Raw genomic sequence first — 13441 nt, 5'->3', positions numbered from 1 at the left:
TGTATTAAACTTTTGCAGCGTGACATTGAGGAAATTGGCTCTAATCTCATAAGGGATGTGAATTGAACTGTGAACTGTAAATAAAATGTGTTCAAAAGAAGAAAACCTAGCCCACAGTGGAAGAAGAATATTGTTAGGGACTTTTCCGTAGAAGAAGAAAAGGGCTAGGGAAGTCTTCCAGCTGTGTAAATAATTGTGCAACAAACTGAGTGAGAACTGTTTCCACGACTCTAAGGAACTCTGTGTATGAACTTTGTTGTGCAACTGTAAGAGGCTGGGAAAGAGACGTTGCATTAATCTTCTTACAGTCACAATCCGAACTCAGTTGAGAATGGAGTCTGGAAAGTCGAACCGTAGATACAAATGTCTAATAGGTACACTTATAGTAGGAGTAATCGTAGTTATAGCTACAGTCATTATTATGACCGTTATAGGTTCACACAAAGCTGATGGGGTGGGAGTATATGGGACGTCCACACCTACCACTTCTAGCACAAATGAAGGTACATTAGGTGCTGCTAGTGCTTTGATTGATCAGACTATTCACTTGTTGCACGTAGATTTATCTAAAAGTGATTATATGTTGAATGCTTATGTGGAGTTGTTGTATGAGTATGTAAATATGATGGACGTAAGAGATTCTTATGTGCAAATTCAATTACCTGCATCAGTTGAGGAAGGTATCAGATACCATCATCTGCCTCTGATGTATGGTATTACTTGTAGTTTGTTGCTTAGCATATTTTATGGTAAAGGTAATTGTGAGTAGTATTTCTCAAATTATGATGTAGTGCTATCAGAGGTTCCAGCATACAAGCACTTGAACAAGTATGATTATGACAAGCAAGAAGAGAGGATAGGAAAGTATTTCATACCTACTGTTACGTTAATTATGGCTAATGCACAGAGACATAATTTGACATGCATGCTGACTGACATAGAAAAGAAATTTGTAGATCAAGTAGAAAAAAAGACATAGATCTTTAGCAGTTAAGTTTAATAATAGAAAAAAGAAATGTTGAGTGGACCAATGAAGAGATAGCTCACAAGGCCAGGACAAGTTATGGTCCAATAGATTTAGATTGGGAACAGTGAGGAAAGCTTCGCATCAGACAAGTACAGACTAGTTATCACAAGATATTTGTGGGCCAAAGTGTGTGTGATCATATCTTCACCATTGAGACCACTGCAAAGAGGTTCTTGCAAGACATAGTACAAGTGGTGCTGAATGTGTATTTTGTGTGCAGGAGAAATGCGTATGTCCGATTTCCACTGAATGGTAATGTACATGTTATGTGGCTGTTGTGTTTCCTAAGATGTACCATGAGGAGGATTTGAAGACGTTGGAATGGAAATCACCACATAGAGAAAGGTGTGGTACAAGTGCAGGAGAGATTGTAGATGTGTTTGGAGCATTGATACCAAGTTTGAGAGTAGTTTTAAATTGCGTCAAGATTATACAATTGTCGACTGCAGTGGATAGGTTATCAGTCAATACAGCTCAGTCATTACTACTTGTAGATGGAGAGATAGTCTTGATAAGAGCTATGGTGATGCAAAACCATCTTGCTTTAGATGTGTTATTAGCAATAGAGGGCAGAGTCTGTAAAATGCTGAGGGTTTAACAGTGCTGTACTTATATCTCAGACCATAGCAAGGTTCTGAGAAAATATATAAGTAACAACACTGAGATTCATCATGAGATACATGATTTGGCAACTAAGGGAGTTTGGAGCAAGGTTGGTAAAGGATTTGGGAAAATTGGGAGTTGGTTTCCAAATCTTGGAAAGGGAATTTTTGGTCATATCTTTAAACCAATAATAATAGGTGTGGTGTGTATCATTTTGTTTATGGGAACAGTGAGAGCTTACAAATGGCATAGGTCAAGACAGGTTGAAATTTTTCTTAGACAGTGAGAGAGAAGACTGAACAGACTGAAGGACAGTAACTGTGAGAATCTCAAGAATTTGGAGAAGTTTTGACAGGGAAGACTGGCTACAACTTCTGTTTAGGTCTGTTCTTTCTACCGGGAGTTGAAAATGTGTGTGATGACACTAGTCATCAAAAGGGGGACTGATAGAGCGCGATTTTTCTATTTAAATAGTAGGGGTGCACTATAATCATGGGTAGTTCGCGCCCACATATATTCCTTTATGGTGCTAACATTGGATCATTAGATCGTGTACTGTAATAACGTCAAAAGTGAAGTGATAGGTGTATTTCAGAGTAAACGTAAATAAATCAACATTGCAATTACATGTGTCTAGATGAAAACCTTAATGTGTAGAATTGAACATGTGGCCAGCAAATATTTTTGCAGTTAGTACACTTGTGTAATGCATTGATTTAAACATGCTTAGTTATACGTGTGCTTCATAAAGTTATGTGTCATTTCTTATGTTTGCAGATTTCTGAAGGCCTAAGTGGTATTTCTCCCTGGAGGCTCTCATGTTGGACTCGTTAGTGAATTTCATGCGCAGGTGGAATTTGTTCTTTCTCACGTTTCTGTTGCAGGTGGAGAAATTCATCCTTGATAGTTTGAATAATGCCTTTGTTTTAGGAGTTAGGCTTAGGGAGGAAAAGATACATTGAACGGCGATGCTGATAATGAGGGACAGTGTTCTTTCTCATTGGAGCTAGCCTGGGAATCAAGGTCATTGAGTCAAGGCCTGGGAGCATCGCTGACATATGGAAAGTAACCTACAAGGAGGTGGCTTGCTTGGATGGGATGATGCCACCATGTATTCTGGGATGCTACCTGAAGCTCTTGTATTGAAGTTAGGGACAGAGTTCAGGGACTTCTGCTTCGCAGAGAGAGAGAGAGATTCTTCGAATGAGCTCTGCAGATTTATGCTAATTGACCCATTCAACGTGTATGGACTTCTTAGGAAGCCTTCACGTGCTGACACCTTTACAGAACTTGACTGGGAAATGCTAAGTAGGGATGTCCCATTAGTGGTAGTATAGGGATATACTAATGCTTTTCACTTACAAACCTCCGATGAAGGGTAATTTGGACATTGGAGCCATCATATTCTGTATTCTGAATCTGGAACTGATTATTCTGTGCATGCTGCACCGTCTCAATTTCAGTCGTAGATTTGGCTTTGTATTAGTTCCAATGTATTTTTACACCCTCGTCTTGAGGTGCTTGTATGTCTAACTTTTCTTGGCTTTGTAATAAACTAACTAACTTTGGATCAGGAGTCTGTGATTCTTCAGAGTCCTAGTTTATGGGCACAGTAATGAGTAATTGGCTAATGATTTTCCTCCCCTCCACACTTTTATGCAGACAAAAAGAGACATCTGCCTAGGGTTGCAGTGTAAATCTTGAACGTGGAACCTGGCTCACTTAGGTTTTCTCCAGCCCAGCTGCAGGACTGGAGAAACCCCACAGACTCCATGACCTGAGGAGGGTATCTCTCCTGCCCGCTCAGGCGATTGGATGGGAGTCTGTTCCAAGGAAATCTGGGACCAGGAAGAGGCAGCGGGAGCGATGCGGGAGGCGGCCGGCGGTTACAGGTCCGTTTTTTTTATTTTGTAACACTACCCCATCCACCCCCCCCCCCCACAATGCTCGCCCACCACCCTTTGTTAATGGCAGCTGCCACTGGTTATGTTGAATGTTCTAATATATACAAGTGAAGAAGCAACTCAGTACACTCCATGCAAGGTAAGCACTGCTTGTTATGCAATTAAAAGACCATGTGCACCAATGCTGGATATAAAAATTACCTGTCTGTGAATACAATTTTCCAAATACATATCCATATTTGCTTAAAAATAAAATACTGTCCAGATATAATAATGGGCATCCAGTAATTGGGAGCAAACGCCTCAAAAGACTACAGGGGCTAGACCAGTATAATAGTATTCAGAGAATAGAATTCCCATCATTACATCTGGATGTGGTAATAAAGCTTCAATTTAACTTCTGGAGAACTGTAGGTAGAGATAGTAGTATTTTCATTGTTACAACAAAGGCTGTACAAGTAGCATTGTGTAAGCTCAACTTCTAAATCCACGGACAGGTATTTTGTTTGAACTAAATGGAAGGTTTCCGTATTTATCAACGTAATCCTTCTGCAGGTGTGCTATGAACGTAGAAAGAATTTCCTGATGGATACTTATGTCATAATTATCAGGTATTTTCTCTTTTATGTATCCTCCTTCTCAAATTATGTATACTGTTGAGTTAGGCATATGTTTAAAATATAAATGCACATTGTATCATGTCTTTATTCATAACTGTGAAAATTAAGTCTGTTTGAATATACTTGTGCTTTTCTGTTTGGATTGAATTTTCTTTTCTGGTGATTGTTTTAAATGATGAACACGGTTTCATAGAAGCTGATAACTTCACTTCTTGTGTATTGTTTTTAAACAATAGGCAAGGTTTCGAAGAATGTAAGTAAGTCCTTACTGCTAATTTATTCTGAGTAATCAACTACATAAAACCTGAACCACGGTACTGTTGGACGCATTTACATAATAAACACGGTATGGGTCTGTGTATATTGGTAACAAACGAATATGTGTTGTGTAGCATGTAATTAACCCATAACATAAACTAAAACCAATATTATTGAAGAAATAAGGGAGTGGTAAGTGGATCAGGAGCACTTACATGAATTATCAAATGCTTAGCAATAATGTGAGGATTTCTGACTTCACGTCGTAATCAGTAAAGTTGTCTCTTCCAAATTCCCTACCCTGCTTTTGGCAGCAGATTTCCCAATTGAGGTGCTACTTTGCCTCTTGACTCAGTGACTTCCAGAGGTCTCTCCTGACATTTGCTTGGGCTATTGCTACTCTTGTAACACTTACACAGTGTAACTTTTCATGTAGGTATGCACGTTGTTGGTTGGATGAGACCTTGTCCTCAAAGGAGTACTCTCTTCCAAATTGCAACCAATCAGTTTCTCATTTTAGGTGCTGAAGTGAGCAACAATTTTGATTGTTTCCCATTTTTAGAGCATTTGTTTCTGCCTCGGTTTGGTCGCACACTGTATGCCGTGTTTTGATCATGCCAGGTGCCTCACGTCTCTGATTTGCTTTGCTGAACATTTCAATCATCAGAACTTCTACATTTGGAGCTTTCCAGCCCATTACTGAGACCACCATGTGGGCAGCCTTTTTTCATCTGCCTGTCAGGACTTGACCATGTACCTGCCAGGAGGCTGCCAAGGAAGGTAGTGATGGGTGAAGACAGAAGCAATATGTGCAATATGACTGAATTCATTGCAGCTGGGGCAGAGAAGGAGTGAAGCCTCCCGCCCGGAGCGAAGTAGAGGACTAGAGGGAAATAGGTGCATTTTCCCCATCAATGTTTCAACCTCACAATCCTTCAGGACCTCTAGCTCTTGTTACAGTTGAGATTTAGGTGATGAATGGCAGCTGTGTTCATGATATCTGTATAGAACCATCATGCATATGATTGACGTGGTCCATAATATCAAAGTGAGCAAAGTAAAAGGAATGTTCCAGATATTCACCCGTCAACTAATTGAGGATTTATAAAGCAAGTCTAGTACATATTGTTCCCCAATAATATTACAACAGTGTAACATCGGTGTTCCTAGTGTATTGTTGTACACGTTTATGAGTTGTCACAAACACGTAATACTTGCACTGATTTAAGTTAATAAAGGACATGTCCTACAAAAGAGATTTGCCATCATCCTCCCAGCGCCTCATGGTTTAAAAAGTGACAACAAACCCCTTCGGCTCATTTACTTCTGTCCATGGGATGTTGAAACCATGCCATGTCGGATTCTTCACAGTCTAGTTCATGGTCAAGGCGTTTATGATTTGACCATGAACGGTTGAAAGGTTCCCAACATGAAAGGGAAAAACCTCCACTACGTAATCTTGGGATGTGGGGGGAGGTCACTCTCCTCCAACAATCCATGTTATAGATAAATATCTTCTGACTGCATTGGTGTTCCACTTCCTATAGCAATGTACATTGAAAGCCCAGTCCACTGGATTCAGGAGGATAAGAAGATTCTACCCTTGTTCCATCAGTCGCTGCTGTGTCAGTACCTGGCTTCAAAATTGTCTGATCAGATGTCATCAGAGAGGCTCAAAAGTTATTTCTCTCAAGTGCCATTCGATTCTACATGCAGAACCAGAGGAACAGGGGTTTTGTCTCTGGCTTCAACACAAACAGAATAAAACTGAAGGGTTCAAGGCTGTGGTGCTCCTGCTTAATGCAAATCTGTCACTTCCTTGAGAAACCTTTGCGATGGTGACGCTTTCTCAGATCTTCGATGTAATGCAACAAGGCAATTGTGTAAAATTAGTAGATGAACAGGATGAGTACTTGAGCACTTCTTTCAAGGAGGTAGAGCGGAAGTTTATGAGGACTCTGAAGGAATACCAAAACTGTCATGACATGTGCTCCTACAGTTCATCAGGTTCTTTCCAGTTCCCAGTTACATTGCAACAGTAATAGGAAGGTAGAATTCTTGATAAACTTCCTAGGTTCAGTGTATTTCCTTCCAGTGTGATGCTGTTAAATGGAAATGTTCTGGTTCCCTCTACTTGCATTCTCTTTCTGGAGCGTATACTGGCCCTAATATTGGAACCATTTAGATCTGGAGCCATACTGCGTTCATATACAAATCATCATAAGTACTAAGCTGTGATGTGCAAAGTGTACTTTACCAATCACACATGTTTTTTGACTCGCAAATAACACTACCTAATTGGGGATGAAAAGAGGCAATTTGGCAAGCAGTGTATCAATGATTTGCTATTGCATTTGGGTTCACAAGGCACCGATGTTTTACGGAGACCCAAAGGAACTGGGGGGTGGGGTAAAAAAAGGGAATACATTTGCTAGGGAAGCTGCCCCCCAGGACACCTTCTACCTTGTAAATGGTGGCTGCTGGCATCGGGCGGGGGGGGGGGAGTTGTCATGTATCACTCCATCTGATTGATGTCCTTCACTGAATCCCTAAAAGAACAATGGTTGCTTTAAAAAATATATATTGACGTGCAGTGCATAGAGAGCGAACACAAACGCGGAGATGGAGTTCTGCTGTCTGTCACCAGCACCATCCCTGCATTCACAGACATTTTCAGTGGGTTGGAAATGGACCCATGTAAACATATTATGGAGGCAGAACTTTTTGCAGGCTCCTGTGAACGGGCACTTTCTGGTCCATCTGATCGTTACATCGGGTATAGCACAAAATGAATGTCAGATAGCATACCAGATGGTATGTAAAAAAAATACCTACTAGACTGTGGCCTGACCTTAAAGTGGCCCTCCGGTGAATGATGTCACAATGGATCTTGAAACTCCAGCTGACATCATCAAACAAACAAACATTTTCAAATGCTTATTGTTGGTTTTTGCTAGAGGTGCAGGACTGGGCAAAGTATTGTGTTTCTCCTCTACACTGGATGGGCACCTTAGGCATCGGTCCCAGGAATCATAGGGCAGTTAGAGATTACTCTGTTCCAATTGTGTCAAATGGAGTCATTTAACACAGGTATCCTGGGGGCATACTTCTATTAGACCCTATAATGAAAGGACCAAGCAGTCTTCTCAGTGATAATCAGGCAAAGCAGTTCAAGGCTTACTCAAAAGGTGATGTAGGTTAAGACCCTCAGAATGCAGTAAATACAGTAATACCACTCAGTCCTCCCTTTACCATAGAAAAGAAAAAGATGTTAATACATATATGAAGACTACACTACCCATGAAAACATGACTGCCCAAAAAAAAAAACTCTATAATTTTCCTGGTCAGAATTATGACTTAATAAAAATCATTGCACGTATACACTAATGGGAATAGAAAAAGTTAACGTGGCGGCCTATGGCCAATGTTATTCGTTCGAAGGTATTAACAGAACTTGAGTCTGAAACCTCAGACCACCAGAATCTGCACTCCTAATGACAGGACTGCAGAAACAATAGCACAAGAATCTTGATTTCATAAATCTGTACAAAAAAAGGCAGATGCTAACGTTGCTGTTTTTCAAAGGGCAAATGTATCTCTTAGTTTGCACAGCAATGATAATGATTTCAGATACTGGTTCTGGCATGTTATTGAGTTTCGATGCACCTGATAGGTAACCCTCTAGAGCTGTAAAACTGTGTTATATCCTGATTGTATTTATGTATGTTTCCCAGCCTAGCTGTTTCCCTGCTTCTCAGCCAGAGTGAGAGTTGGTATTGGAATGTTGGTGTGAGTGTGATGCATGGAATGCCTGGATGCCCCAGCAAAGAGGCGTCCCAGAGCTATTACCAAGAAAGACTGACATAAGCAGATGGAGCGGATACGGACTATGGCGCAGGGAAAAGATCAGTCTTGATGGCCTTCCTGAATTCTAGATAGCTGCTAAGGCCACGAATATGCACAGGAAGTGCGTTCCAAAGGATGGCCGCTCAACTACGGAAAGAACAGCCGCCAGCACGAACTCTTCGTGTCGAGGGAACCACCTCCAAGTGCTGACCCTGTGAGCGGAGATGTCGTGAGGGGGCATATGGCAAAAGGAGGTTGGCCAAAATAGAGGGGGTTGTTAGTTTCAAAGCTTTGAAGGAGATACATAAGGCTTTGAATTCAATACACCTGGCCACAGGTAACCAATGAAGACGGCGAATGGCCTCGGACACAGAACAAGGCATGCGCAAACCTAAAAGGGTTCTTGCTGCCGCATTCTGTGCCCTTTTCAGCCTCAGAGCCTCCGCCTTGTTGGACCCCAGATGAAGAGGACAGGCAAAATCAAGTCTGTACAATACAGGCGCCTAAATGATTACCTGAAGCGTAGGTGCATCAGAGAAGCCCAACAGGGGTCTAAGCCCCCCGTAGGAGTCCAAACAGGTCCCTGCCGTCTTTTTGGTTTGGACTCGATAGTTAAGAGGTGAGTCCAGCCATACACCTAGATGTTTCACTGCCTGTTAGAGGGAGGGGGCCCTGCCCAGGCTAGCTGGCCACCAGAGTTCACTCCACTGACCATGGTCCTTTCTCACGAACAATACCTCCGGCTTGCTAGAATTCAGCTGGAGGCAGTTGGTGGTCATCCACCCGGCCACTGCTGCAAGGTCGCCCTGAAAGTTAAGGGCGTCCCGCTCGGTGTTGTTCGAGAGGGCCACCACCAACTGCGTATCTGCAGCGTAGGAGACCATGGTCAGACCCCTGCTAATGGCTACCGCAGCCAGCGGTTGGACATAGATATTAAATAGCAGGGGGCTAAGGGAAGAACCCTGTGGCACCCCACAGAGTGTTCGCCAGAAAATGACCTCTCATGGAGGATTGAGGCAAGCCACTCCAGGACCGAGCCAGTAATTCCCACTTCCTCCAGGCGTCTCAGCAGTATGTCTGAGACACAGGCACTCAGATCCAACAGGATCAGCGCCGACGTTTGACCAGCATCCAATGCTGACCAGAGATGTTTTGTCACAGCCAGGAGGGCAGACTCTGTGCTGTGACCAGGTCGAAAGCCATTCTGGGAGGGATCCTGTGTGATATTCAAGGTCAGGAAATCCGACAGGATGGAGCTCACATATGCCTGTGTGATCTTTGCCGCCCAAAGGAGCAAAGAAATTGGGCAGTAATTCTCTGATTTGGCCGGATCAAGTGCAGGTTTTTTAAGTAGGGGAATTACCTTGGCCTCTTTCCAGGCCAATACAATAATACTCGGCTATGTCTGGTAAGACTCAACATTTTTTGGCGATGACCTGGACCAAGACTCAAGCGTGCTTCAAGATACAAGATAACAAGAACCTGAACATGGTATGGACATGATGAACCAGAAACCAAAGTAACTACAAGGAACAAAGATTCAAGCATCAAGAATGGAGTTACAGGCAAGCCAGCCCCAGCAGTGTCCTTGTCAATGGACAACCCCAGCCTGTATATGCTCCATTGGACTCTTTAAAATGACTATGTTCCATGTGGGTAAGTGGTGTGAGCCTCACTACGTCCACATATCAATTGTTGTACATTCTACTTCATTAGGGAAATTTCTCTTCTAGTTTTACTGGTTTGGTGTCTACAAGCAGATTTGTTATCTGCACTGGAGCGGAAATCGCTACACACTCGTTCTTCATACTTTGGAATTGAATCTGACAGAGAGGTCTGCCCTGCGCGTGTGTCCTTTGTTCATTATGCACAGTGTTTTGTGGAACCTGTCCGTGTCGCCGGCTACACTAGAGGGACTTTTGCTGTTAGAGTGCTTAAATGATGTTAAAAATTTGGGAATAATACCAATATTATGGCCCACTGGACTAGTGTCAGTTTCACCGCAGGGTTGTGGTTTGAAAAAAGGGCGTGCATGTCGTTTGCAGCGTGCGCGGTCTTACCGTCATGAGGATTCTCATCCACGCCTTCACGGAGTTGACACAAGACGTTCACCTGGATGGATGCGCCTGGAGCCACCCGGGGTTGCCGCAACAGCGTGCCGCCATCTTGGGTTTGGTGGATGCAGTCGGGTGAAGCTGATCTGTAATATTCTGTGTCTTCATCCAGGAGGTAATTCTTTTCAAGGACGTTTGGCGCACGCACACACGCATGCGCCTGAAGCCTTTTGGCGTTTGCGTATTTGGTGCAGCCATTTTGGGTAGTTGTGGCACCACTTATGCTGCGGGGAGGCAGCCACCAGTTGTCTGCTTGTGTCTCAGCAGTGGTGCGTTTAGCTGATTTTCTCAGCTGCCCTGAGTACGACTTTGTGGTGGGGAGTCAGTGCTTTAGCTGCAATGCCTAAGCCTCAGGTTAACCCCAGTTACATTTGTCAGCTCTGTTCAGCCGCATTTGAGGATGACTTCTCTTAGCAGAATTCTCAGCTGTGACATGCACACCAGGTAAGAATTTTGCATGCCACAGGTCAAGATCAGTGACACGCTCACCTAAGACTGTTTACTTTGGATCAGATTATCTGGATGTGAAGCATGGGGCAATGAACAAGACTGTGGTCGTAAGCACCAATCCACATTAGGACAGACTTGTTTAGATTTTTGATATGACTCTATTGATTAACTAGTTACACACTAGATTACATGTGAAAGGGTCCCAACTTGTAAAGCATACATCTGTAAAGTGCCATATATTGTTACTCACCTGGAATTTTTTCGCGATTTTTGATCTGTAGGCTAAAATAGTGAACTTCAGATATCACTGGTTTGGGTATTTTGTGATGCCTAAGTTTTACATGTGTTTACAAGGTATTATCAAGTTTCACGTGGGGTGCACTGTACCAGTGTGTGCCCAGAGTAGCACTGCTCGGTGGAGAGGTAGCTCAACGGTGTTTGGTTACAGTTAAAAGTTACAAATTGCAAAAGAAAAGTGCTGCTTACAAATTCGCTGGTGAGTGACTGAGAGGGGGGGGGGCGAAGGGCCATTCACCGGCTCCCAGGGACAGCTGCCATCGACGCACTGGCCCTGGAAGTGGAAGGCACAGGACTTGGATGCCTGACCCTAAGATGGCGGCTCCTCGTTTTTCAGTCTATAACGATGAGGTGGGGTTACTACCTCGCAGCGCAAGCGCCTGCCACCCAAAGCACCATCTCATGCCTTTCTGCGGATTTTTAGGATAAAGGTTTCTACCTCTAAAATAACAAAAACCGCAAAAAAGATGAAGAACTGTTCGTATGCAATGGAAGGAAACTTGGGTGCCTGACCCTGAGATGGCGGCACACCGGGTCACAGATGGAGGAAGGCAGACGGCCTGATCTACACCGCCCGTCTCACTTTACTTCTCTAAACCCCAGGAGCGATACTAGTCCTTGGCCCCTGAACTAGACCCTGACACCTACTAGTTCTACCTCTCCAAGTCCATTAGACTGAGGAGAGCTCGGGTTGGAAAGCCACTCATATAACAGAATCAAAATGATACCGACCAATTTAACCTCCCTCAGCGCCTCTGAACCGCTTTGCCTGAAACCCCATGGACCTAATTCTTTCTCCATCATCTTCCCCCTAATCTCTCACCCAAAGTGAAAAGAAATTTCAAACACAGGCTGATAAGACAACACCCGGAAACACTAATCGCCGACATATACCACTGCTCCTCCAAAGGACAGCAGAAAATGGATCTCACCTTCCACTCCTAGAGCACTACGAATTGGAATACCATTCTTAGAATACACCTTCACATAACCAAAACAACTAGCACCCCTCTCAGCTGCAAACTGATGTGCTCAATCCCAAACCGCCCTATGGACAAAGGCAACACCTTTGCGAACATCTACAGCAATGGTACAGTCCTGATCCAAGCCAACAACGACAACCTTGACTCATGTGACTCCCTGTTCCCCATGCTTCGCAATGCCTTCACCCATTTACACCACTCCTGTTCCAACAACTCCATATCCCCTTACCGTCCCACTGGAGAACTCTTAAAACAACCCCAAGACACATTCCACCAACTTATCCACCTCCGACGACACCCTCTACGCCTCCTCCACGACCCCTGACTCGCAAAATACACACCTCTCATCCATAGCAAACACAAGGTACGTCTCTACTGAGACAATACAATCCCCCATTGACCTCCACTGCTCCCCCCTCTACACAAAACTATTACCTGCAAACAACTAGCGAAACCGATCCGGAGTCAACAGCTCCAACCTCTCTTTTTCCACAGGCACACCAGAAGCTACCGCCTGATTCACAATGTGACTCTTCACACCACTGGCCCACGGCCATCATCAGGGAGAACATAGGCAACAGTAACACTGGGAGCATCACTACCACTGACAAGCTCTCTTCTTCCTATGACTGCCCCACCCAGGACATCCTGAACCGAAACTCCCCTTCCTCTTTGAATGTGACCCAGAGACTGGATTTGTTTGAAAAACAGCAAGAGATCGTAATACAGGGATTCAACAAAATCTTAGTGAACTTAAACACACCTCCAAAGTCAACCAATCACCCACACCCCTCACCCAGAGCTACCAACAATAATCTAACAAGTATTCCCAAGTTCCAACAGCACAGCTGGAACACGACCCCTTTCTTGAACCAGTCGCAAAGACCCAAAAGAACAAGCGCTGTAATGTCCAGGGGTTTGATCTCACCAAATCCTATGACTCAACTTCAGCTGCCAACCCCAGCTCTGAGATCCAGGTTATCACTGGATTTGGAAGAGACAGCATCTCACCAAGAATGCCGAGGCCTCCAGCCCTTCTCACTAATATCCCCTTGGCTCCCCTAATGAAGAAAAGCAACAATAAGGGGTCGACCGACTGCATGCTCACAAACTGTAGATCTGCTACCAATCATGCAACAGAGCTGGCAGAATCCATCCTCACCCATGACATAGACATCACGTTCATCAAAGAAATCTGGTTGAATGAATCCTCTTCCCCTATCATGAACATGCCTGTGCCTCCGGGGTTTTAAATCATCAATAAAGACAGAAAGAATCATTGAGATGGGGGATTGCAATCATCCACAAGAGCAACATCTCCGTAACGGATCAGACTC

General features: G+C 43.7%; 1 long non-coding RNA gene across 1 annotated transcript in view; it reads left to right on the top strand.

The window, feature by feature from the left end:
- LOC144772168 (uncharacterized) overlaps positions 1 to 2971 on the top strand; it is a 123147-nt gene extending 120176 nt beyond the window's left edge. The window contains exon 3 of the long non-coding RNA XR_013599679.1: positions 2408 to 2971. This is a non-coding gene — a long non-coding RNA (uncharacterized LOC144772168). The remainder of the gene's footprint in view (positions 1 to 2407) is intronic.
- Positions 2972 to 13441: the final 10470 nt, after the last annotated feature.

This window comes from Lissotriton helveticus, chromosome 1_1 (genome assembly GCF_964261635.1).
Source record: "Lissotriton helveticus chromosome 1_1, aLisHel1.1, whole genome shotgun sequence".
Taxonomy (NCBI): Eukaryota; Metazoa; Chordata; class Amphibia; order Caudata; family Salamandridae; genus Lissotriton; species Lissotriton helveticus.
This window is presented reverse-complemented; position numbering and strand designations above follow the sequence as displayed.